This window comes from Ochotona curzoniae, unplaced genomic scaffold (genome assembly GCF_017591425.1).
Source record: "Ochotona curzoniae isolate NIBS_2020 unplaced genomic scaffold, NIBS_Ocur_1.0 contig_3643, whole genome shotgun sequence".
NCBI lineage: Eukaryota > Metazoa > Chordata > Mammalia > Lagomorpha > Ochotonidae > Ochotona > Ochotona curzoniae.
The window spans coordinates 573,432-601,015 of record NW_024465933.1 but is presented as its reverse complement, the minus strand read 5'-3'; the positions used below and the strand labels follow the sequence as shown (position 1 = coordinate 601,015).

At 46.5% G+C, this 27,584-nt stretch overlaps 1 protein-coding gene across 1 annotated transcript in view; it reads right to left on the bottom strand.

Moving 5' to 3' along the window:
• ACSL3 (acyl-CoA synthetase long chain family member 3) overlaps window positions 1-10,887 on the bottom strand; it is a 75,183-nt gene extending 64,296 nt beyond the window's left edge. The window contains exon 1 of the mRNA XM_040982803.1: window positions 10,802-10,887. The gene's annotated coding sequence lies outside the window, so the exon portion shown is untranslated. The remainder of the gene's footprint in view (window positions 1-10,801) is intronic.
• Between the last annotated feature and the right edge of the window lie 16,697 nt (window positions 10,888-27,584).

Here is a 27,584-nt window from a genome sequence, read left to right as displayed (position 1 = left end):
TTGTCAACTCACCGTTGAGCACCTGTAATTCCTTCATCTTCCCTCTCTACAGGTAACTTCTAAAAAGACAGCGGGGGTGGGGGAACATGCCGTAGCAGAGCAAGCTAAAGCTTAGGACCCTGAACCTGCATGGGAGACCCGGAAGGAGCTCCAAGCTCCTGGCTTCACATCTGCACAGCTCCAGTCACTGTAGTCATTTGGGGAGTGAACCAGCAAATGCAAGATTTCTCTGTCTCTCCTCCTCTCTGTATATCTGCCTGTCAAATAAACATGGATAAGAAAGACGGTGGTTTTAGAAGAGAAAGAGAGAGACCAAAGGGGACTAGTACCATGATGTGTAAGCAAAGCCTCGGCCTGTGGTGACCACATCCAAATAGGCAGCCAATCATGTCCCAACTGCTCCATTTCCCACCCAGCTCTCTGTTTAGGGCCTGGGAAAGCAGTGGAAGCCCAAGATACAGGAGCCCAATATCCACATGGGATACCCAGAAGCAGCTCCTGGCTCCTGACTTTGGATCAACTCAGCTCCAGCCACTGGGCCATTTGGGGAACAAACCCCAAATTTTCCATGCCATCATACCTTTCTTACAAAAGTGAATACTCACTAAAAAGAAACAAAGGGGAAAACAGCTTAACAACAGCAATATTATTTGTTTGGCAGCGATTCAAGCTGAACAAGTAAAAGCAGAGGGCAAAAGGGAATATTCTGTATCTGTGATTCCAAACAGACAAGGTTTTAATGATTAGAAAAGCAATTCTGGAAGTCAGTGATCGCTGTCTCCTGCTAGCATCCCATACGTGCTCTGGTTCAAGTCCCACCTGCTCCACTTCCAATCCTGCTTCCTGTTAGTGGCCTGAGGAAGCAGCAGAGGCCTACGAGCCTGGACCTTAACCACCCATGCGGAAGATTCAGATGAACTCCTGCTTCCAGCCTCTTGCTTGCCCCTGCTCTGGCCACTGCAGTCATCTGAGTGACCCAGAAGATGTAAGGTCTCTGTCTTACCATACCTTTCAAATAAACAGGTCCTCAAAGAAAAAAGGAAAATCAATTCAAGCCTCAGCAATGAACAAATGAAATTGACAGGTTCCGCAGTACCCCACAATCTCAACCCTGAAAATGTTCCCCTATCCCACTTCAAACTTTCACAACTATGTTGCTAGTGGAACACGATCATTCCAGAACAGCCCAAATTTGACTCTACTAGCTGCCCACTCATGAATCTTAAACCTCCGCATTGTCCAAAAGGAAAAACTAGAGGAAAGAGGGCAGGTAGAGAAGATACCGATTCCACACTGCTCAGGCAAACATTTACACCTGCCACAACTTCAAGTTCACTTCACACTGACACCAATTCTATTCACCTCCGTGTCCCCCTTTGTTGCCTTCTTCTTTTTTTTTTTTTAAAGATTTATCTTTATTATTTTTTTATTGGAAAGGCGGATATACAGAGAGGAGAGACAGAGAGGAAGATCTTCCGTCCGATAATTCACTCCCCAAGTGAGCTGCAACGGCCGATACTATGCCGATCCGAAGCCAGGAGCCTCTTCCGGGTCTCCCACGCGGGTGCAGGGTCCCAAAGCTTTGGGCCGTCCTCGACTGCTTTCCCAGGCCACAGGCAGGGAGCAGGAAGGGAAGCGGGGCTGCCGGGATTAGAACCGGCGCCCATATGGGATCCCAGGCGTGCAAGGCAAGGACCTTAACCACTTGCACCACCACGCCGGGGGCCCCCCCCCTTTTTTTTTTTTTACAAAGGGTTATTTATTTTTCCTTGAAACACAGAAACAGAATGAGAGGCACAGATCTTCCATCCATTGGCTCAGCACACACAGCTGCACAGGCTAGATCGGGGCTGGCCCGAAGCCAAGAGCTCCTTCAGGGTCTCCCACATGGCGGCAGGGCCCACCACTTGGACCACCCTCTGCTGCTTTCAGCAGGGAGCTGGATCAGAACTGGAGCAGCTGTTGCTTGAACCAGCAGCCATGTGCGGAATCCTGCCTTTTCCTCTCTGCTCCCTTTGCTTCTCTTGGCTCTCCCTAGAATGCCTTGCCTCCTCCTGGACATATCCTAATCCTAGTCATCTTTTAACGTGGAAATTGATTCAACAATCTGACAACCCAAATGTTGCCAATCCCAGCCCAAACTTCTCTAGCCATCCAATAAACCCTGAGGGCACTCTAATTACTTACGAATGTATCATACATCTCAAAGCAGGAATCTTGTAAGCTCCTAACACCAGATACTTCTTCTTTTTACTCCACTTATGCAGAGACCACTGCCTTTGAGAGGATTCCTGAGAGCCGTACTGATGGAAATTTGAAAGGCACAGAAACTCATGCAAATACTGCAGTGAATTCCACGTAGTAACTACATACAGTCTTCACAAAAGCTAACTGATAGCGTATCAAAGACATCCAACAACTACAGTCCAAGTAACAAAAATATTGAACCAAGAGGGAGAAAAGAAAGGTAAAAAGAAAGGCAGATACTTTCTTAAGCAAGAAGGAACTACAGACAAGAAAGCTGAAGCCCAGTGGGATCCATGGCATCTGGACAATGCCACACTGCCCAGCACAGCTGCAGTTACCAACAGGTGTTCAGGCCCCACCCTGATGCTCTTCCTGTAAATCACTCAAGTGCCACCTGGTTCCCTTCACCTGCTGGCAGCCTGGCCTCTCTTCCTATTCCTAGAACCTTTAATTTAGGCATGGGGACCCTTTTTCTACCAAAGACAATCTGAATATTTATAACATCATTAGCAAGCCATACAAAATTTTCAACTTAAAAGTTAGCCTACTAACCATTTTTTGAACTTCAGAGTCCACCCGCCTTATTAAAGACAGATCAGATGATTTCATGGCCTTACACAGGCCAAACGCTGGACAGCCCCTATCCTGGCTTTTAAGTAATTCAGCAACTGCCTTCCGCATTGAATCAATCCATCAATGAGACTTCACTGCTTTTGTCCAACAGGACTGTTCCTTGCTGTCTCACAGGACATGATTCATCCTCACAGCCTCTGTGTCATGCCAAAGCAGGTGATGGCTCAATTTGATCAATTTGCTCCTAACTCCACTGCTTTCAGATAACACTGTGAGTACCTTTCTTAAACTCAACCCTTCCTTCAAATCCAGCCTAAGTCTCCGCTTTGATTAGGATTTTTTAGCTCTTCTGCCCAAGTTCACTCTCTCCTGTACCACACGTATAACATTTACAACATCCTGTTCTGAATCTCCATACAGTCTGGACACTTTTGTCCTTCAGGAATTGATTCCTACCAGGCATCCGTAAATGATATATTTATAATGGATTTGCTAATCTGCCAGATTCAAGGCACCACGTCACTGGTTATTAAAAACAAAAACAAAAACAAACAAAAAAAAAAACCTATTTCTGAATAAAAATGGAGGAAGAAAGGAGACCAGGGAAACAAAAAGAAATTAAGAAACACGAGAGGCAGAGATGAAGAAAGTAACTAACCTAAGAAATCAACTGTGTGCCCTAAACGATCTGCGGGCTCCCTCAATTCTCACAGCAGCCCTGAACGTCTTCACGATACAGAAATTGAAATGGACGGCTGAGAAAGGACAAATCACAAGCTCAAATTCATGCATCAAATGTTATACACATGGAAGGCAATAGTTCCTTCTCAAAATCAGGCTGATGAAACCTTTCAAAGGAGTTCAAAAAAGTTCACAGAAAGATGAAGACACAAAGCCACCCCTGTGACACAATGGATCCCACGTGGGCACCGGTTCAAGTCCCAGCTGCTCCACTTGTGATTCAGTTCCCTGCTCGTGCGACCGGGACAGCAGTGGGAAAAGGCACAAGTGCCTAGGACCCTGTACCCATGCAGGAGGCTCAAGCTCGTCTCCTGGCTGGGGACAGGGCCATCAGGGAGAAAACCACTAAATGAAACTTCTGTCTGTCTTTCTAACTCTCTAACTCTACCTTTCAAATAAATAAATAATGTTTTTAAGAACAAATAGGTGAGGCACAAGCTTCATGAATCTTCAAGCTTCATCACATTTAGAAACACCATCATCATCAAGGTCACAATACACAAAGCTCTCAAAATCGAGGCTCCCGCCGGCGGTCTAAATGCAAAGCAGCCCAGATCAGCCTTCTCTCCATGAGCTGCTATGTACGCCCAAGAGTCAAAGCACAAGACAAACTTGAAACTATTGGTGTCAGAACAAAGCAAAATTCCAAATTTATACTTCTCTGCCGTTAGCAAGGTCTGTGTTCCAACCCCCATTAACAAAAGGTTATGATGCACTCAAAATTTAAGGTAGATTTTTTTAATGTGAAGATAAGACTTCTTTGAAATGAGAGCAATAATACAAAGTGAGATTTAGGGGCCCGGCGCAATAGCATGGTGGTTAAAGTCCTCCCCATGCATGCGCCGAGATCCCATATGGGCGCCGGTTCTAATCCTGGCAGCCCCACTTCCCATCCAGCTCCCTGCTTGAGGCCTGGGAAAGCACTCGAGGACGGCCCAAAGCTTTGGGACCCTGTACCCGCATGGGAGACCTGGAAGAGCCTCTGGCTCCTGGCTTTGGATTGGCTCAGCTCCAGCTGTTGTGGCCGCTTGGGGAGTGAACCACTGGACAGAAGATTTTCCTCTCTGTCTCTCATCCTCTCTGTAAATCAGCCTTTCCAATAAAAATAAATAAATCTTTTTTAAAAAAACTGAGATTTAGGGAAAAAATTACTGCAAACCTTAAAAATAAATTCAATTAATAAGTTCATAGTTATTGGAATGTTGACTTTATCTGATACTTAAACACAACAGTGGCACCAGGGCAGTAGTTTAGAAGGTTAAGCCTCCGTCTGTGGCACTGTCATTTCATATGGACACCAACTCAAGTCCCCGCGAATCCTGGTTGCTCCACTTACAATCCAGCTCCCTGCTTATGGCCTGCAGCAAGGGATGACCCAATTCCCTGGACACCTGTACCCCATGGGAGACCTAGAAGCAGCTCCGGGATTCTGGCTTCAGAACATCCCAGCTCCAGATATTACAGCCATCTGGGACGTGAACCAGCAGATGGAAGATTTCAGTCTCTTCTCTCTATATAACTGCCTAGTTGTAAGCCTAAAATGTAATGTCACTAGCAGTACAAATTAATTAATGAGCCCTGCATTAATGAGCCCCATCCGATGAAGTCACACTGATAGTGTTGGGTGAAAACAGATCTTGCATAATGCACATAGAACCAACTATACAATGTTTAAAAATATACAAAACAATATCACATATACTGACTGCGATACAATTAAGCATACTAAAACTGTAGGCAATGCCTAAGGACAATAAATACCTCATCCTGAGTAATGACTAGGCAAAGATTTGGAAGAGGAGCGTTGAGTTTGTACAGCTATTCTAAACATAACAGATATACATAACAGAAAAATGAACAATGCAATTGACAGGTTATGGCACCTTCAATTCCTTTACATTGTGATCCAAAGGAGAAACCTAAAGGGTGGGGACGCTGATTCCTCCTAAGGAATGACGAAGGACAGATATCTTACGTTCAAGGTCAAGAAGAAAATTCTACTTGAACAGCTCAGTTGAGTTCACTATGCCTTCTGCTTTCTCCAGCATCACACACAAGAAGGTGGGGTTTATTTGGAATGATGACTAATGTGTAATCAAAACAGACCCCAACACTGTCCCCAAGTGAAACAGCTCCTTCACAGACACAACCACACGTTCAGAAATAAAAATGAAATCCAGGATATTATAAAGGCAGTATCCTCAATCTAAACCAATCCATTGGTTTAGAAAAAGAAAAGCTTGGGCTCGGCAGCGTGGCCTAGTGGCTAAAATCCTCACTGTGAACGTGCCAGGATCCCATATGGGCGCCAGTTCTAATCCCAGTAGCTCCACTTCCCATCCAGCTCCCTGCTTGTGGCCTGGGAAAGCAGTCGAGGACAGCCCAAAGCTTTGGGACCCTGCACCCACGTGGGATACCCGGAAGAAGTTCCTGGATCCTGGCTTCGAATTGGCATAGCATCGGCCGTTGTGGTCACTTGGGGAGTGAATCATTGGACGGAAGATCTTCCTCTCTGTCTCTCCTCCTCTCTGTATATCTGACTTTCCAATAAATAAATAAATCTTTAAAAAAATGAAAGAAAAGCCAAGTTCTTTCCTCAGAAATCTACAATAGAGAGTTTAAAAGCTGCCCACAAGACAGGGGTAATGGGAAGTCTAGCGCTCCGCAGCAGTACCGGGGCAGTAAGAAAGGGTGTTGTTAGCACAGCACACGGCAAGCTAACCTCCTCCTGCGGCACTGATATCCCACATGGGTGCCAGCCCTAGCTGCTCCGCTTCTGATCCGCTCCCTGCCAAGGGCCTGGGGAAGCAGCAAAGACTATTCCGTGGACCCCACTGCATGAAGACCAGATACAGGCTCCTGGCTTCAGGCTGGCCCAGCCGCAGTCATTGCAGAAACTGGGAGGGTAAATCAGCACATGCAAAACCTCTGTGCAGCCTCCTCTCTGTAACTGCCTTTCAAATCAAAATCTCTAAGAGGCAGGGTGGGGGGGGGATGTTACTTTTGGCTTCATTTTTCTAACAATATTCTTCAAGACTATCATAACCTCTTCAATCTCTACTCTCTCATACACGCACATACACTCACTCCAAGATCAAGGTAAGACAGTCTATTTTCTCTTCTTCACCCCGCTTTCTCCCTCGCTCTGCAACCATTCCACATTTTGCATTCCCTAGCAGCTTCCACCGCTGATTATATAGCAAACAGTAAAGGATCTGCTCAAAGGCTTCCTTCTGTCACACCACACTGCAATGTTTATCCCTCTCCTTCCTTGCTTTCCTGAACTGCGAGTTCTTCAGGAGCAGCAGCTCTGTCATTTCCAGATTCCCGGTGCCATGATTTTCCAGGGTTAGAAGACCGTCTTCCAACTAGACGGGTAAGCCGGGTATCCCCTGCTTCCAGCAGGGGCACAAGTCCCATTCTGCCCGAATCCCATCTCTTCCATGCTTTTCTGCACAAGCGAGCAGCCCTTTCCCCAGCTATATTCAACACTCCATCTCAATCAACTCTTACCATCAGCCTGTAAACATGCTTAAATCCAAACTCTTGCAAGCAGTGTGCCTCGCTTGTCTCCATCCACTCCTCGCCCACCCCCACTTGTTCAGCCATCCCCCTCCCACCACACAGCAGCGTCTCTCGAGGTTACTAGTGACCTCCACATCGCTGGGTTCAATGGAAGGGTCTCCTGTTAGAGAAGCCTTCCACAGTACTAACCCTCCCCCTGCGGGGACATGGCTTCTGCGCGACCTCTCACTCTCCGGGCCACCACGTGCGTCTCTACCCGTCATTACCCCAATCATCCTCCCTTCAGCTTCATCTATGTTTCATTAGACAATCTCCATGCACACCCTGGATTCCAGCTCACACCTCTACAACGAGAGACCCATCCCAAGTTCTTAACACTAAACCTGTAGCTCCCGTAGGTCTCACAGCAGCTCTAATTGAGCATTTCCAAATCCAAGGTCGGGTTCTCCCCGCATCCAAAACACAGCTGTCTCCCGGCTCACGGAACGGCACAGACGCCTGCAGTTCCGTTAGTACGGAACCCAGCCTCACCCAACATCTCCTCCTCTGACTCCATAAACAGTTTACGACCATGATTTGACAATTTGGTGCCTAAAAATCTCCACTTTTTTGGAATATTTGTTTACCCTATAATGTTTGCAAAAGCTAACATGTCAGTACTTTGAAACAAAAAGAAAACTTTAACTATTTGTGATAATTAAATTGAATTCTTGAAAGCAGGGACTTGGTCAAGTTCACCTTTTGATTTCATCCACAGTACACCTGCTAAAGATGATGCTCTGCAAGCAGATGGCATTTGATGCAGTAAATAAATATCTATATGGCTTCATACAAGTTCAACTGAAATACTTATTTACTTAACAGCTTTTATTTCCTAATCTGTGCCATTACGGTTTTTGTTTGTTTTTCCTTCCTAAGTGGCAAGAAGTTTCTTTTAAGTAATTTATTAATTTTATTTGAAAGGCAGAGTGACAAAAAAGGGAAGAAGGGACACACAGAGAGCTTCCAGCTGCTGGTTCATTCCCCAGACGCCAACAGCAGCTGCAACTAAGCCACATGGAAGCCAGGAGCCTGCCACTGCAGCAAGAGGCTAAAGCCTGTGAGCCGTCATCTGCTGTCTCCTGGGCAAATCTGCAAGAAGTGGACAGGAGACCTGACACTACAGGATGCCAGTCAATGAAAGCACTGGCTGAGAACCACGTGCCACAATGGTCACCCTTTTTTTGCTTCCTAAGATATGAGAATTGTATATCACTCTGTAAAGTGTAACAATGGCTATTTTTTATAATTATGACAATGTTTATCTAAAATCTAAGAAGCCTGCTGGGTCCAGTATGGGAGCACAGTACGTTATTTCTCTGCTTGGTGCACAGGCATCCCATGTGGACGCCGACTAAGGTCCAGGCAGCGCCCCTTCTGCTCCAGCTCCCTGCCTGTGCTCCTGGAAACCAGTGGAAGGACAGCCCAAAGCCTTGGGCCCCTGCACACGTGACACCTAAAAAGTAGCTCCTGGCTCCGAGCTTCAGTGAAGCCCAGCTCTGGCCATTGCATCCATATGGGGAGTGAACCAGCACATGAAAGATTGTTCTCTGTAGCTCTTTCAAGTAAAATAAACATTTTTAAATAAAGTATTTTAAAGTCTGTCACCTTTAGCCCAGTTTTTCTGAAAAAAAAAAAATCTGAATCTTGTCTTCAAATCCAAATCTCACATGAGAGTACTGTTTTCCTACTGTTCATCTCCAGAGGGGCAGAGTATCAGGAGATGTTTAACTCCTGCCATGAAGACAGACATTCAGAATGACGGACAAAGTTCCCACGTACTCACCTTGCAACGTGAGCTGGAGTGGCACTTCACATAGCAAGTGTGAGGTGATATCTGTCCTCACCCCCATGTTCCCAGTTCCTGCATGACATACACCTCATGGCAGCCTCCAAATGCAAGGCGGGGACCGCAACAGCTGCGCTCTCTCCCCTCCCGGCTCTGCCACCAGCCTGGAGCTCCGGCACGGCAGGATCCCACTGCAATCTCCATCAACACAAGGTTTTCCCTTCACGGAGGGTCACAGAACCTTCATTAACACCACGCTTTCCCTTCATGGAGGGTCACAGAACGTGTAATTAGATGTTTATCTGGATGATCACTCGCTTCCTGTCTGGGTCTTCCCTGGGGGTAGGGATCTCATCAATGCTGTTGGCGGCTGCTCTCCTCTTCCGGCGCCTAACAGGGGTGCCTAACACACAACCCAAGTGAAAAGAATCCAGCCGAGCAGTGAGCCAGTCACCCAAAACCAGCACAGCACCTGCGCAACTGAACTTGACCTCTAGGCTTTAAGACCCGATCCCTCACCCCAGGCTCAGCAGGGAGTCACCAGCTCCCACCACCCTTTCTAACTTCCAGGAGCTTTGGGACTCAGAGTCTACGTGCGTTTCAAGTCATCTGCTCAGATGTCTTACAGACGCAGCGAGACCCCAAGACACTTGGCAATTCCACCCAGGCCGGGTGGGCCACTCTGCGCTACACCCAGCATGCACCATCCCACCGTACTAACAGCTGAGAAAGCAGGTGGCCTAAAGAAAAACATAGGTCAGACTGGTTGACAGGCTTCGCTCAAACCTACAGGGTGAGAACTGCAGATGACTCCAGGGGACAAAGGAGCAAAGTCTGCGCAGTCGCCCCCAGTCACACTACAACTGCAGGTCGCCCCTCAACAGCCACCCAGCACACTGCAGGAGCACCCTCCACGCTCCAATCTCACCTGGAGACCCAAAATGGGCTGTGGGGTCCTTCACCAAGACCTACAGCGACCTACAGCACCACTGCACCCCTAAGACTCCAACCCACCGGACTCTCCCGTGGCGAGAGCTTCGGGTCAGGGCAGGCGGCCATGCCAGTACCTCCTCACCATCCCCGTCAAGTTCACGCGGGCAGGCAAGCCTCAGTTTCTCCCGCTGTGAAGTGGGAACAACTACGCCAACCGGGCAGGGCTGTCAAAAAGACAAGCTCTCCGAGGTCACCGAGTGCCACCTAACAAAGGCCCCAAAGAAGCCGGGCTGCCTGCTATGGGATGTGGCCAGAACCGCTGTCCCAAAGCCCCCATCCCCTTTGCTGCTTCCTCCAGTGATTTCAAAGACGTCGCTGTTGCCCTGTGCCTCCCTCCGTTCGCGGGACCTTATCTATCAAACAGCACCTTTGCTCAAACCGGCCCGTCTGGGCCAACCTGCCCAATCTGTGCTTCGGGTTCCTCGGCGGTGGAACGGACCTCATCCCGCCACCCCACGGGTCGGCCTGCGAAACGCAGCTGCCTCCTGTGTCTCCCCCACCCCCCCCACACACACACACACAGCCCAGCACGTCCTGGTGTGTAATTACAACGCACGGAGGAAAAAAAAAAAGTCAAGCTGCTACTCCCAACCCCCAGGCATCAGCCCACCTCCGCGGCCGCCGATGCCCACGCCGTGCGCTCCCTCCCTGCCCGGCACAGCTGGCCGGCCTCACGTGGGCCCGAGCAGCCCCGGGGACCCCCGACCCCAGCCAGCCTCGGCGTCTGCCCCAACTGCTGCGGGTCGCTGGCGTGCGCACCCACCCGCCGCCCAGAGAAGCAGGTTCCGCGGGCTCCTCCGAAAGGGCCGCGTCCTCCACACCCCCTCAGCCCGCCGCCAACCGGCTCCCCCGGGCGCCCCCACAACGGGCGCCGCCGCCGCCGCCGCTGCTCACCGCGCTGCCGGGGCCCCGCTTCCCTCGGCCTCGGGCCCACGCGCAGGCCCGACTGCGCCCCCACAGCATCCACGCCTCGCGCCCGCCGGCTGGGGCCGCTCCGCCGCGCGGGGGAGGCCCGTCCGCCGCCGCCGCCGCCGCCGCCGCCTCCGCCTCGGTCCCAGCCGCGGCCGCGGGGACAAGCGCAGCGTCGCTCTCCGGCGCCGGCAGCAGCGTCTGTTGAGCCGAATCGCCCGGGACGCGCAGCCCCGGCCGGCGCTTGTGGCTTATGCGGAGAGGCCGCCGCCCATTGGCCCGCGGGCGGTGGCGCGTGCCGGGCTGGGCCTATCGCAGGCCGGCCGGGGAGCGCGGCGCTGGCGGCCCGGGGCGGGGCGGGGTTACTAAGGGTCATTCTGTGGAGAGCTGGCCGCGGCCGGCGCGGGGCGGAGACCGGGCGGCGGGGAGGCCGGGCGGCCGGGCAGCCAGGGTGCCGGCGGCGGGGAGGCCGGGGTGCCGACGGCGGGGAGCCCCGGGCGGCCGGGGAGCCAGGGTGCCGGCGGCGGGGAGGCCGGGGTGCCGACGGCGGGGAGGCCCGGGAGGCCCGGGAAAGACCACCTCCGCCCCCCGCCCAGCCAGCCTGTGAGGTAACCAACGACCGCCCCTGAGGTAAATATACCGGGTTAGATGGGTAATCCTGTTCTTGGACACATTGGTGTCGAGACCCGGAAAAATAGAATGACTTTTGGAGCGGGTTAGGCTCAGAAACTCCAAGCACGTCCGCAGTTGTTCTTCCAGTCTTCACGTCTCTCAACCCAGCGTTGCAACCCGTTTTGCCCTAAATGCACCCGCTATGCACGAGTTTGCTATTTGCCTCTCTCCAAAACGTAAAGTTTACCCACCCACCCGCCCCCACATTACGGGTTTTGAACCTTCTTGGGTATCAAAGAATGTTTCTGGAGTTTAAAAGATGCCCTTGTGTCTGGTTTTGCACCCACGGGAAGGAGGGAAAGGCCCTCCGAGGCAGGTGGAGTGTGTGCTCACTGCCAAAGGAAACCAAACGGAAAAACAAACCACACTCACACAAATCAAAACCCCAGCGGCTAAAACAACAACTGCAGTGTGCTGCAAGAAAAGGCTTCTGTGAACGCAGGAATGGGACTTTGTGTTCTTTAACCCAACACGTTCTTGTGAACTTGAGGTGAAAGGTGGGGTTCATGAATCAGCTTCGGGTGAAAGCGGGGACTCCTTCCCTAGAGTGGCCAGAGCAGGGAGCCGCCAGGCGCTGAACACAGCTGTCACCTCTGGCCCTGAGCCCAGGAAGCCACCTGCAGGGATGGATACCTGCTTCGGGCAACCTGTTCTCCCACTAGAAAATGCTGCGTTTCCTTTACTCCTCGGTGAGATGAAATGCTGTGAAAAGTGGCCTCGTAAGGACGACTGGAGCACGAGTGTGGAAAGATTGCCACGTTGCTGCAACGGAAACGCTAGTTCCAGTCCCAACAAGAACCTCCAGAAAAACCAAACAACTTTTTTTTTAAGATTTATTTATTTTTATTGCAAAGTCATATATACAGAGAGAGGGAGAGACAAAGATCTTCCACCTGATGATTCACTCCCCAAGTGACCGCAGTGGCCGGAGGGCAGCTGAGCTGATCCGAAGCCAGGAGCCAGGAACTTCCTCCAGGTCTCCCACACGGTGTGCAGGGTCCCAAGGCTTTGAGCCTAAACCAAACGACTTCTAAAGGAAGAGCACCCACACTGAGCCCCTTCAGTACTGCAGTCCCAGCACTGTCTTCCCCCACCCCTTCCATCTCTAGACAAAAATTACAGCACTTGGGCCCGGCGCGGTGGCGCAAGTGTTTAAAGGTCCTCGCCTTGCACGCCCGGGATCCCATATGGGCGCCAGTTCTAATCCCGGCGGCCCCGCTTCCCTTCCAGCTCCCTGCCTGTGGCCTGGGAAAGCAGTGGAGGACGGCCCAAAGCTTTGGGAACCTGCACCCGCATGGGAGACCCGGAAGAGGCTCCTGGCTTCGGATCGGCATAGTATCCGCCCGTTGTGCTCACTTGGGGAGTGAATCATCGGACGGAAGATCTTCCTCTCTGTCTCTCCTCTCTGTATATCCGCCTTTCCAATAAAAAAATAATAAAAAAAAATAAATCTAAAAAAATAAAAAAAAAATTACAGCACTTCAGAAAGTTCATGGAAAGTGGACTTAGGTCGTTTTGCATCAATGCTTTTTCCCTAAACTTTTTGAAGACCCCCACCCTAAGCTTGCATTTCAAAAATGTTTTACATCAAGATAAACTCTCCATTCCATTTCTCCACAAACATTTTGAACCACCATTGAGACACACCCATTCACATATTTGGGGGCATGTATTATATTTAAAGGTAAATAGTCCTTGGAATTAAAATTCCAAATTTTATATTGTTTGCACAGACTAAACAAAATTGTAGTATTTGTACTATTTTTAGGGGACTTTCAGTTTTTAAAAACACAGATACTTTTGTTTTAGGAAAGTTGCAGTATGTTTTTACTAAGAACTTTTGAGAGTTACAGAATTTGGCTGCATCTCATTACTGTTATAAAAACTCAGTTATGGGGCTTGGCACTGTAGCCTAGGGCTAAAGTCCTCGTCTTGAATGCGCCGGAATCCCATATGGTGCCAGTTCTAATCTTGGCAGGCCCCACTTCCCATCCAGCTCCCTGTTTGTGGCCTGGGAAACCAGTCAAGGACAGCCCAAAGCCTTGGGACCTTGCACCTGTGTGGGAGACCCAGAGGAAGCTCCTGGCTCCTGGCTTTAGATTGGCTCAGCAGACAGAAGATCCTCTCTGTCTCTTCTCTCTGTTTATCTGCCTTTCCAATGAAAATAAATCTCTAAAAAAAAACAATAGGAAACTAATCATCCAGCGAAGGAAAAGACCTGCAGGAGGACAGTGGCTGCTTTTGTCTTTTTGTAATTTTCCCAAATTCAGCAGCATTCAGGAATGATGCCTTTGTAATTTTCAGGAACATCTCCTGACGTGTTTGATATTACAGGGGTCCCACTTGACATAACTGTGGTCATCTTGAATATACTGCCATCTTGTATGATATATTGTCATTGTCCCACAGCGATGGACTTGGTGCATGGAGCCGATAATAACACATGTGGACTACTGACTGATGGTCAACAGCTGAAGTTTATTAGTGGCATCAGACTTTGTAGACCGAGGGTCACATAGCATAAGGGAGAAGATATTGAGCTTTTCAACAAGACCCATCAACTGTTTCTATACTTCTGCTTGGGAATTCCTTTTGTTTTGTATATCTCACAAAGTGTTCTCAAGCACATGCTGTCCACTCAGCTGTCCTCATATACATGATATCCGTTTAGTTATACGAATGGTACACACTCAGTTGTTGTCATACAAATGATGTCCTTGATATGTTAAGTATGCACTTGTCTCTTGGGAGAAACGTGCGCTGATGAATCCAAGACATGGTGGGGAAGATACCGTTTTATATTTGGAAAAAAATGACTGGGTGACCCAGAATACCCCAACTGCATACTACCAATCTGAGTCCTCTCACAATCTCTCTGCTGTTTTACTTCCCAAATGGCTGTTGCAACTAGGGCTTGGCCTGAACCAGGCAAAAGACAGGAGCTCCACGCTGGTCTCGTACAGGAACTACAAGGACCCAGGCTGGTTGGTGGGGCATCATCTACTGCTTTCTCGGGTGCATTAGCAGGGAGCTGGACCGGGAGCAGAGCAGTCTGCACTCAACTCGGAGCTCCAACCTGCAGTGACAGTGTCATAGTGGAGGCTTAGTCCACCCCAGCACAGCACAAGCCCCCCGTCTCTTTCTCATAGGACTTCACAGGCATGAAATAATTACCTTCCACTTGTACTTTTTCCTTTCCGAAATGACCCATGTTCTATCCCTTACTTGCTTTTATTACTCTTTTCTTCTCTTTATCATTTAGAGGACAAAACGAATACCTAAATTTTTAAGGAACTGGCAGTGTTAAAACATGTTGAAACGATCTATTCTCAGCCCTTGTAAATCAGAATCCCATTAAAATAACCTAGAATGACTAGGCTTTTTGAAATAAAAGTAGCTTCATTCCTGGTTTCCCAGTCCATCTACTAATTCCCAGTGAAGGCCATGAACATGTACTCTAAAAACTCCACAAACCTCTTCCAATCTGTTGCCAAGTTTTTTTGTTTAACATGTAAGCTTCTGCACATGCAAGCTTTTGCGTTATCATTAGTTAACACTCTGTAATGCATTCACTCTTTTGAGTCTGCTTTCCATTAGCGAAAGTGTGTGTGCAGAAATCCCAGATTTCAGGCAGTTATCCTAATCTTAAAATAGTGTTTCTCTGTAATTCTAGACTTGAAATATTTGATCAAAAAGTAAGCATCCAGGAGCAGCACTGGGCATTGTGACTAAGATGCCATTTGAGAGGCACGCATTCCATATCAGTGCTTCCATTCAAATCCCAGCTCTTCCACTTGTCAACCAGCTTGCTGCTAACATGTGTTCTTGGGGGCAAAACATGATGGCTCCAGAACGTGAGTCGGTGTCTGGCAAACCCAGATGCGATTCTGGGTCTCATTTCTGTTGGGGATTGAATTTATGAATGGAAAATAGCTCCCTCCCTTCCTTCCTTTCTTGTTTCCTTTCTTCTTTTCTTTCTTTCCTTCCATATCTCTCTCTCCCCTCTCACTTTTTCTCTGGAAACCCTAGATATATTACACCTGTTTGCCTACTTGTAAATAAGAGTGGAAAATAATGATTGAAGCATGTAAGAGTTTTTATTCCACATAAAGGAGTGTGAGACTCAGTAGTCCAGGACCAGTATTGTAATCCTGTGGTATCATAATGGACACTGAAAGTGCTCCATTTGGTTTAAAAGATAGTGCAGATAAAGAGCAACTTTTCTTTTCTTTTCTTTTTTTTTAAGATTTATCTATTTATTGCAAAGTCAGATATACAGAGAGGAGAGACAGAGAGAGAAAGATCTTCCGTCGGATGGTTCACTCCCCAGGTGAGCGCAACGGCTGATGCTATGCCGATCCGAAGCCAGGACCCAGGAATTTCCTCCGGGTCTCCCACACGGGTGCAGGGTCCCAAAGCCTTGGGCCATCCTCAAATGCTTTCCCAGGTCACAAGCAGGGAGCTGGATGGGAAGTGGAGCTGCCGGGACTAGAACCGGTGCCCATATGGGATCCTGGTGCGCTCAATGCGAGGACTTTAGCCACTAGGCCACATTGCCAGGCCCAAAGAGCAACTTTTCTACAGTGCTCTAGTAAGCAGCCAAAAATTGTGAATAATCATCCCTCAAGATTGTCTTCTCCAGAGTCACGGATTAATTCCTTGAAGAATTCACTGTTGAATTTGCTTTTCATCTCTCCCATATTTTTTGTTTCATTTTTCTGGATCTGTTTTTGTGTGTGTATATCACTGCCAATATTGTGAAGACAAACCTGAATTTACTGCTTCAATCATTCTTTCTTAATTTGACAAGTGTTTAAATGCTGAGCTGAAGACAAATACTGAGCTGGATACTGCAGCTCTCACAGATCAAGACGAACAATGCTGTTCCTGAAAGACTTTACATTCTAAGATCATTGTAGTAAATAAGACTGTAACAGGCAAAGTTTTCAAAGAGTACAATGAGGCACGCGTGCTCTTCGGATATTTAAACAGGGGAGAGAGGCCTAAGGACAGATTTGGAGGGAGAGGGTGGAAGACAAGGCAGAGACAGTGACACTGAAGCTTAATGAGGAACTCTGATATTTATCCCCAGCTCTAAGAAGCCTCTCCCAGAGATTAGAAACATACTCTTGAATCTTAGGGACTAGAATGACCTTTTTAGGCATGCTGTTCAACTTGCAGAACCCATAAACATAACGAGAATCCAAAGCCTAACTTCTGAAGAACCACCTGATCGTGCTGTGTCACTTAAGGTTTTAAACACCGGTGTCAAGGGCTCTGTGACGCTCCCATGAAAAATCACTCATTCCATTCTCTGTCTTTTGGTCATGCTGTTGGGTTATTGATTGTGCCTCTTCAAGGTATAAGGAATAGAAATGGAAACTAAACGTTCTTAAGCAAATGGAATGTGCTGACTGACACAATTAAACAGCCCAGGAGATGCCTGTGTTGAGGACAGCTTGACGCAGCACTCAAATGACATCAGAAAGAGCCGATGCAATTCTCCATTTTATAGGTTTGCCTCCTTGCCGTTTTCTCTAATCTGTGATCCCCTTGGCAGCCAACTGACTGGAGACGCTGTGAGACTGTTATCTCACTGGAAATTTAGTCTCTTCCCAGAAATCCTATTTTCTTTTGCACAGTTTGTTTATACTAAACACTATGTCTGTTGTCCAGGCCTAACTCACTTGTTTACCATTTTAAAGCCAGGGTCCAGTCCTGCAGTTCACACCTCTGAGACACAGAGGGAGTGTGGCTGAGAGCCAAGTACACATACCCCCAGGGAAATCTCCAGTGTGAAAGAGGGCAGGCATCAGGTGGCACTACCATGCCCCAAGGCACTGGTCAAATCCTTGTCTTAGTGATGGACTGTTTGAGAACTTGGTGCGTATTTCTTAACTCTCATCCCTGCTACCTACCTACCGTGTGTACGGGCAGATGCATTGCCCACACCAAGAAAGCTCAATACACATTTGTTGGATTCAACCAACAATACATCCATTTGTACCCATCTATATTGCAGTGCATATGCCATTGTTGATATTGACACTACATTTAAATCTGTTTTATAACAAGCTGTTTCTTAAAATTTTAACTGAAGGACCATTTTACTATTTATTTCAGTTATTAGTTCTGTGATATTTCTAGTTTATCATTCTTCCTGCAGTGAATTCATGCCTGCATTTTTCTTCTTAGTTACAGATTTCAAACCACGTTGATCATTTCTTAATTCTGGCCAACTGATACAACGTGCAGCCTGACAATCACAACGTTAGCATTAACTGTAAGTAAGCCTTCTTGTTCTGCTTCAGATCTGCTTGAACCAGAACTGCGTTTTGACAGGATCTGCAGATGATTCACAGACCTGGAAAGGTTTGAGATTCTATAGTAAGCTGCAATAGACCCGGGCCCTTTATTGAAGATGTGATGGGAACCGCAGAGTAAACAGCTTACAATTTTCTGTTTACCACATTTAAAATGTAAAAAGAATACGAGTAAAGTTCATTTTAGTAATATACTTTTCACCTTATAATAAATATAAAAGTGATTAATGAGTTGTTTGAGGGAGATAATCTTTTTTTTTTTCATTTTTACTTATTTGAAAAATAGAGAAAGAAAGAGACAAATACATGGAAAGAGGATTCTCATCTTCTGCCTCCCTGCCTCAAAGCCCAGGGGTGAACTAGAAAGCCAGGGGGTGGGATTAGGCTGCAGCCAGGAGCTAGAACTCCAGCCGGGTCTCCCATGTGGCTGACAAAGGCCCAAGTACTTAAGCCATCACCTCCTGCTGCCAGGGCCTGCATCTGCGAGAAGCTGGCAGCAGGAACAGAGCTGGGACACAGGCAAGCACCCACCTGCAAAGTATTCTTTTAAGCCTAGCATTTACATTTTGTCTTCACATGGATTAGCCATGGTCACAAAGAGCTATCAGCCACTGTGCAGTCCAGCCCAAGCCTCAAGTAGATGCATGCAAACAGCAGGCCATTTCTGCTTCCTTCCCACGGTACCAGCTGCCTGGCACAGGACCTGACCTGCCAGAAACACGCAGTAAGATTCTGCAAATTAATACATCTGTGGAGGAGGCTATTTAAAAATATTTAACCTGGGCCTAGCAGCTAAAGTCTTCACTTTGCACGCTCCAGGATCCAACATGGGCTCTGGTTCTAATCCCAGCAGCCCTGCTTCCTATCCAGCTCCCTGCTTGTGGCCTGGGAAAGCAGTGAAGGACAGCCCAAAGCATTGGGACCCTGCACCTGCATGGGAGACCTGGAAGAGGCTCCTGGCTCCTGGCTTCGGATCAGCTCAACTCTGCTCCAGCCATTGTGGTCACTTGGGGAGTGAATCATCAGGTGGAAGATCTTCCTCTCTGTCTCTCCTCCTCTCTGTATATCTGACTTTGCAATAAAAATAAATAAATCTTTTCTTAAAAAAATGATTGGCCTAGATAAAAGATACAGAAATCTCTGATTTGTGATGTCTTGACACGCTGCCACGGACATCCTGGAATGTGCCATAGGTGGGAGAAACCCAGGGGGAGCACAGTAGGGCGGATTTGAGGTTTATTTGTAGCTCTTTACTGCTCATCCAAAAGGCTGGAACTTCTGCCATCCCCTGAACATCTGGGGTAGAAAAAAAAAAAAAGAAGTAAAAGCTTTTTAAAAAAACTATGCTCCTCCAAAAACAGCAACTCTAAAACACGGCATGTGCCACTCCCGCCTCCCACAGAGGACTCAACTGAGGGATGTGCGTAGATGCCCACAGGGCCTGAACACCTTCCGGCCTCTGTTTGTAGTGGTGGTGTTAAGAAAATCAAAGCAAATCAACACCCAAAATCAGAGGTTCTCATCTCTTTACTTGTTTTAATCAGCCACATTTAGCAAGCACAGCAGAAAGAAAAGCACCAGATAGATGCTTAGTGGGAATTTGTTGATTCTGTGGGAGAGCCTCATCCAGCCCATCTCAGCACTACTCTGTGACTTTGAAAACCACTCTTCTCTCTTAATACTTTCAGATGCATTTGCCAGAAAAAATTGATGAGACCACTCTCATAAGGGATAAAGAACTGGATACCTAAAATTTCCAAGCCCTATTTTAATCTATAAAATGACACTAAAAGTCAGCTAAAAAAATCATTTTGTGAAAGATTATCTCTAGCGTGGACATCTGCTGTATTATCTGCCCAGCAACCCTCCCCCTACTTTTTCTATTAAAAGCCAACCCTCGCCTCTGGGAAGGAACCCTCTGTGCTCTCCTGGAGGAACTGCAGGCCAGCAAAGCTTGCCCATACCAGCCACAGAGGTGAAGGTGCTACCCAGCCTGCCAATCACAGCATTCTATCCTCTCCTACCACGGCAAAAACATGAACTTGGGAGACAAAGAGTCCAGCCCTGGTATTTTTACGTGTCCTGAGAGACTGACAGGGAACACTGCGAGGCTTGAGTCCATATTAATTCTCCCAGAAGCCATTAAGCCCACCGAGGGGAGTGTGGGAAGGAAAGGGAGTGAGAACCTAACTCTAGTGGTGCTTGAGGTCAGCACCCATCCTTATCCCTTCCAGAAAGTGACCAAATGTGTTTGTGTGTGCGCGTGTGTGTGTGTAATTGCTTAAGGCAGCTTTGGGCCGTTCCCAGCTCAGACTTCCTCACATACAAACAGGAAAAATAAAAGGGGAAGGGTTTAAAATGAAATTCACTGACGTTTTGGAAGGTGGTTTGTAACTCTTGTGAAATTATGATTAGATCTTGACTGGCTAAACATATAGCCTGACACTAGACTTAATTTGTAAATGTGTTTAACAAGGACCTGATCGTATTTCTACAAAGCAGGAATCATCTTTCTGGGGCTCCCTTTTCTTCATGTGCTGGGATAGGCTGGATCAGATTTCTGACTGAATCAGCAGAGAAGAGGCACAAACAAGTTTTTCTCTTAGATCTTCTGATGCAATCACTCTGTTTTGCTTTACTTGGTAGGTGATTTAAAACTTCCGAGGATTCTCCTGTATATCAAAAAATTAGGATAGGGAACTAGCACTCACTGAATTAACGTTCTAGAAACATGAGTGTACACATCCACATATGTGAGTGTGCACGTGTATTATTTGATTTAATCTGATCAACACCCCATGAAGCATTTCCCTGTTTTAAAACAAACGCTGAGAACTTTGTTAGACACATTCTTGAGGTCCTGAAGCTAGTGAGTGGTGGGATCTGCAAGTACAGCTGGCCTGTCTGACTGCCTGGCTCCAGTATTCGTGATGGAATGTAGATGATTGCCAGTCTTCTTAGGAGTACATCTTACATCACACAAAACACCTTCATCGTCAAACGTTCTTGGAGCGTATTTCAGCATTCTATCAGCCTCCATGTTAGATAGCTAACTGTAAGATTGATTTGAATGAACGGCCACAATGGACAAAGTAAAGACATTGTGTCTTCCTGACCCATACCTGTGAAATACTGACTCCTGGAGGAAATCCTTCCAAGACCCTCCATTGTCCATTATTAAATTAGCACTTAAAGAAGGAAAATCGCATAGCTTGATCTATCCAAAATGAGAAACAATGAACACTGGAGTAAAAGAAATACTGAATTTAAGTAACAATTTGGGATGGAAAAACTAGAGTCCCGTTACTACCCCTTATATAATCATCCTCCCAGCTTTGGAGTTGAGAAGTAAAACAAAGAAAGAAAAAAAAAAGGATAAATCAGTGAAGATTGCCCTGGATACGACCTCATTGAGTTCAACAATCATAAACACGCTTAATATGCCGCTTGGCCTAGCCCTCCCTATTCAAGCTATGTGTAACAACTTCCTGGGCCATTTTTATCCTTCAGTTTGTCCATCCTGCATCTACCTAAGGGCATAGTCTCTGCTTTTCATGACTTAACCTAACCTAGTGCAGGGACATGGAAAAGTCTCTAAGATGTATTGCTGCACTATATATATAAGATGAAAACACATAGAAAAGGGGAGTGGGAAGGGACTAGAAAAACACAGGGGAGAGAGAAGGAAATGGTGAGATGAAACTGTAAAAGGATGGCAGATTTCCACCTTTGGTTTTACATACTCATATTCCTCTCTGTTTATTTGAAAGGTGTCACAGAGAGAGAGAGTCAGAGAGACACGGGGAGAGAGAGAAAGATTCTCCATCTACTGGTTCACTCCCTAAATGGCCAGTTCAATGGGTGGCACAAGAGCAAGCCCTGGGCTGTCATCTACTTATTTCTCAGACGTATTAGAAGGGATATGGATTGGAAAGTGAGTAGCCAAGACCAAAGCAGTATCCATATGTGATACCAGTGTCAGGTGGTTATATAACCTGCTGTGCCACAAGGCTTAAATGTATGTTATGTGAAACACCTGCCATGTATTACTTATGTGATTAAAAAAAAAAAAACATTGAAAAAGGCATAGTTTAGCTCATTCTGCCCTTCCTAGAAAACTTTTTAATAGTGAATTTTTAGTGACTATTTCTGAATACACGGAAGAGATTGGGGTGGGGACAGGTTGACTTTTGTAAATTTTTGTCCTTCATGATACAGTTTCATAGGCTCAGGGAATTCTCCTACCACATCCCTATTTACCCCCCCCCCACACACACACATATACACACACTAATTTCCCCTATATTATTATTACAGATTTTTATATATATTTTATTGGAAAGGCAGATATACAGAGAAAAGGAGATACAGAGAGAAAGACCTTCCATCCTCTGGAGGCCATAATGAATGGAGCTGAGCCCATCTGAAGCCAGGAGCCAGGAGCTTCTTCCAGATCTCCCACACAGGTGCAGGATCCCAAGACTTTGGTTGATCCTCTACTCTATTGCTTTCCCAAGCCACAAGCAGGGAGGTGGAAGGGAAATGGAGCAGCTGGAACACAAATTGGCATCCAAATGGAATCCTGGCACATGCAAGGTTAGGATTTAGCCACTAAGTTACTGTGCCAGGCCCTCCCCTATATTATTACAACAATATAGTCCTTCAAAACCAGTCACAAGTCCATCATTCTATTATGGAAGTGCATTTTGACATTGTAGGTATCAACAATGGTGGAAAATTCAGCATCTTATTATCAAGATGTTTAACAATTTTGTTGGGAGTCCATTTTTTATTCAGTAGTAGAGATAAATACCGCAACGTATCTTCCCTTCTTGGTATGATAGTCCCCCTTGTACAGTTCCTCTAGATGAATATATGTACATGCATATTTACCTACATATCTATTGACGTATTTTGCCTGAAAATGGCCTTATATCAGAGAGAACATGTGATACTTGTCCTTTTGGATTGGCTTATTTCACTGAGCATGATGTTCTGTAGTTGGGACATCATGCTTTTGTTACAGAGAGTGGAATTTCATTCTTTTCAGTGGCTGAGTCGTTTCCCATATTTATCCATTTCTTTTTCAATGGGCATCTGGTTTGTTTCCATGTCTTCACTGTTGTAAATTGTGCTGCTGTAAATGTAGGATTACAGATCACTTTTTCATATGCATATTTCATTTCCTTTGGATTTATCCCCAGAAGTGAGTTAGCTGGGTCATATGGTATGTGAATTTTCAGTTATCTTATCATTCCATGGACGAGATTTGAAAGACAGGGTAATTTCAGATATCTTAGAGGTAGGATGACAAGTGAGACGAAATGGTTTGCTGAGTGTAGGTCCTTACTCAGAGGGTGTGTGGGGCAGAGTTCATATAATCGTCACCACCACGTGAAAAGGATTGTGTGTTCCTGTGTGTTTGTACACCGGGTTATAACATTTGAAAGGTTACTAGTTGAATACAGGGTGACCTCTGGCAGGGAATGGTCAGTGGAAAGAGGACGTTTTGCTTTTTTTATAATACTTCAATTACTACCAAATAATGTATCCAGAATTTGCTTAGTTAGATAATTAAAACCAAATAATGTCTAAAAAGGCTTTTTTTTTTGGAAAGTTAGAGTGGAGTGGGGAGCAGGTATACCTTACGTGAGCCGTAGTTAAGGACTCACTCCACCTCCAAGGAGCTCTTTCCTGTACTACTCTCCCAGAGTGTCAATAACAACATGCTCAAAGAACCACTTGTCCAAAAGATTTGGACAAAAATAAACGTCATGTCCTAGTCCATTTTTCTGATGCTGGTAATTACAGATTGGGTAAGTTAAGAGGAACAGAGGATGGTTTGGGCTCATGGTTCTGGACCAAGGCTGAGGGGTCACCTATGATTGTAGAGTCCTCGGGTAGCAGAAGTACCACATGACGACAGGCTGCTTTTGTAAGACTTCACTAAAGTGGCTTTTATAGTAAAGCCACTCCACAGATAATCTATTAATTGCATAAGTGGATTAATCTGTTAATGAGGGCATAGCCTTGAATCTTAGGAACTCACTATGGGGCCTGGTCTTGAGCATGAGTTCCTGAGGGGACATATTACATTCAAACCCAGCCCACATCCTGTCCCAGGACCACAGAGGTTCTGCTTTTACTAGTTAGGTGGCTTTTCTGACCTCTCTATTGATAGAGTCTCTGAGTTGCAACTGACAGAAATCCAAACCAAATGTCCTATTCAAAAAGAGGGATTTTATCCCATAACTGGAGTATCAGAACAAAACAGCCCAGACATCATCGAAAGTTAGATTAGATACTCAAATTTTGTCAATGTCAAGTCATCTCTTACATTAAGATAAAGATGGCAACCTTTATAAGTCTACCTTTCATCTCTACCAAGAAACTGCAGAGGAACAGACACTTGTTTTCTAGATAGATTCAGAGAACACCATGGGTGGCATTTAGTGTCACTGGTGCTATTTGGGTCACATGTCTACCTCTGAGCCAAATGCTGAGGCAAAGTGAATTGAATGTCCTAATTGGACAAATTTCAGTTATGTGCCTACCAGTGGAGTAAAAGAAAAGGAAATATCACTGAGAGACAAAAAAAAAAAAAAAGTGATGTCCACCAGCCTCCCAGATGAGAGTAGTCACATCCAATAATCCAGGCTCACTGTCATTGTCATCCCTTTGTATCTCTAATATCTATTTAATATGCTTTGATTTCTGGGTCTCAGCCTTAGCAACTGAACAGTTTGGCCTCCACTGTCATTGATGAGAGTGTTTGTCTATCAACCCCCTGTGATTTAGACCTAAGTCTAAATAATTTTCCAGGCAGGGGTCATTCATTTAATGTGTCTTTCATCTTCCTCTAAGTATAAGTCACATACTTGACTCATTTCCTGCCAATAATCATTAGCCCAGTGAGGGTATTAGACAAGAAAATCAATAGTAAGGCAGTAAAAAAGGAGTAGGATAGAGATCTACACAGGCTGTTGAGAGAAACATTGAAAGAGGCAACCTTTTAAGGAGCTTGGGGTAGTCAGGATATTGGAATGAAGTCCCAAGGGATATGTAAGACTTGGGCAGAGGTGGAAGATAAAGGGGTAGGTGGACTTTGCCAGAAGACAGAGCAGGAAGCAGCAGAGCACACAGCACGCTGGATCATGGTGTGTGTTTGGAATCCCAAGCAGGTCAGAATAATTACAGATGAGGTTACATGTAGGAAAATGGCCCGAGAACATGTGAGAAGGCACAGGAACGGACTTGTCAGCTATGTCAAGACTGGATCTTTGAACTTTAGCTTACAAGTTAGCTTTAGTTTCTGAATGCTTTCAGAGAGAAGAGAAACATGACCAGATGTGGTTTTATTTGATTGTTTAATCATTCCCTGGACAATAGATTGCACAGTATTCAGACTGAAGTCAGTGAGATAAACACAGCTGCAGTAGTGCAGGTTGGTTTTAATAAGGAGGAATTGAATAAAAAGAATGCGGAAAAGCGGGGCTGCAGCGAAGACACAGAGTCGACAGCACACAAAAAAGAAAAGAGGAAAGAAGGGGAAGAGGCCAGAGGTCCCTGGGCTTCCAAGACTGGCTGGTTGACAGAGGGAGACTATAACTATGCCTGGGGCTTTCAATTGGAGATTTGTGATGGATATAATGGCCGCAAGTTCAGGAGGGCTGTCAGGGCTAAAGATACAGGTCTCTTAGGGGAAAAAATAGCCGAAGGCGTGCTTGTTAATGCGGTCTGCCAAGAGGGTGTATAGTACATAAGAAAATGAAGTGCAGAGAGCAGATCCCTGGAAATTTCCAACATTCAACAGTCCAGTGGATAAAAAGAGGTGAAAGAAATGAAAGTAAATGCACCAGACCTAAATGAGTAAAATGAAGATACCCACCACAGCAGCCAGAACAGTTTGTCTTTCTAACGTTTGTGACTCTCTTTGGAAAAAATCATCTAATTCTATGTGGTGTTCTGGCCACACTCTACCAAAACGACATACAAGGCAGTAGGAAAAAGATTTGACAAACATGTGAAGGTGAGATTGCTGTCCTGGAACAGCTGACGTTGGTACGCTCACTCACTTGTACTGCTTTCTGTTCTGCTGTTTCAGTTGCGGGGGATTGTTGCTCATTTCCAGTTCCTTGGCTACCTTCCGGATAACTGAGCTCATAAAATCCATGAAGCATTACAGGTGTGCTTTCAAAGCAAACCTTCCCTGAATGTCTCTGTCCCGTTTCCTCCTCAGATCCAAAACATTGTCTCTAATGGCGATCCTTCTACTCATTCAGATCTGCTGTGAATAGGAGATATCTCTAGCATATCTAGGTCAATTAGAAATTAGTGTGTTGGCCATTAATGTGTTGCACTGGGGAAAGAGGAACTGGATTACATGCTTGGCTATCTCAGTTACTAGCTACTTGGCTAGAAAGACTTTTTTGAGCCCTCGTTTCTTTGGCAGACAAATAGGCACCACAATCTTTAGTTCAAGTGTAAAAATGAAACAAGATATTTGGAGGAAAGAGAGAGAAAGATCTTCCGTCCGATGATTCACTCCCCAAGTGAGCGCAACGGCTGATGCTATGCCGATCTGAAGTCAGAACCCAGGAACTTCTTTCGGGTATCCCACACGGGTGCAGGGTCCCAAAGCTTTGGGCCGTCCTCGACTGCTTTCCCAGGCCACAAGCAGGGAGCTGGATGGGAAGTAGAGCTGCCGGGATTAGAACCGTGTTCAAGGTGAGGACTTTAGCCGCTAGGCCATGCTGCCGGGCCCTCCCTTCACTCCTACTTCCAACCCTGAGAACTTCTAACCTGCTTTCTGTCTCTATGAGCTTTCCAAAAAAAACATATTTGTATTTTACTTGAAAGTCAGAGTTACAGAAAGGGGAGGAGGGAGTGAATGATCTTCCATCTGCTGGTTCATTCTCCACATGATTGCAATAGCCAGAGCTGGACCAATCAGAAGCTGGGAGCCGGGATTTCATTTTTGAATACAGGGGCTCAAAATCTTTTTTTTACAGGAAAGTGGGTAAGACTATTATTTTTTCCATATTGTTTTCTTCATGTTTAAAGGGGGTATTAAGGGAGAAGCCCCACCCAATTTCCCACCCTCCCCACGTCCTAGATGCAGGGCATGCTCTGAGGTTCTTGCTCAAGTGGATTTGATATTTCAACAGTTATGAATCGCTGCCAATCTTGCCACTCCAAGCACTATGAGGTCCTTGAAGAATCCACTGATTGACATAGTCCATCATACAGTCTCTGTTTGCCAAGGTAACCTCACCTTGGCATTCCGTATTGTGCACTAGTCTTTGTTGCAACCGAACCTGGCTCGACCCACACTGGTGCTTGGATTTGCCAGTAGATGACGTGGACAGATTCAGCCTGGTCTTCCCCCAACCCCTGCCAATTGTATGCCAGTGGGTAACTTTCCATGGCCTGTTCTGGGCTGTTTCCTATCATATTTCTTGTGCTTACCTGCCGGGTCTGTGTCCTGCCAGAGGAGTTGCCCAGGCTCCTCCATCAGAACCTCTTCCAGTGCCAGGTTTCACGCTTACCAGTGGGTTCCATGAGCCAGCCCTACTCAGTCCACCTCCTGTCATAGCAGGAACAGTGGCTTTTCCTGACTGGCCTTCAACCCAATCTGGTTCTTGCTGTTGGATGTTTCAGCCCAGCCATGGTTTGTCTATACCCACATAAGGCTCACACATGGCTCAGTAGGGGTTTGAGACCTTGCCTAGTCCATAGCACATCTATCCTGGCCCTACAGGACACCAGAGGGT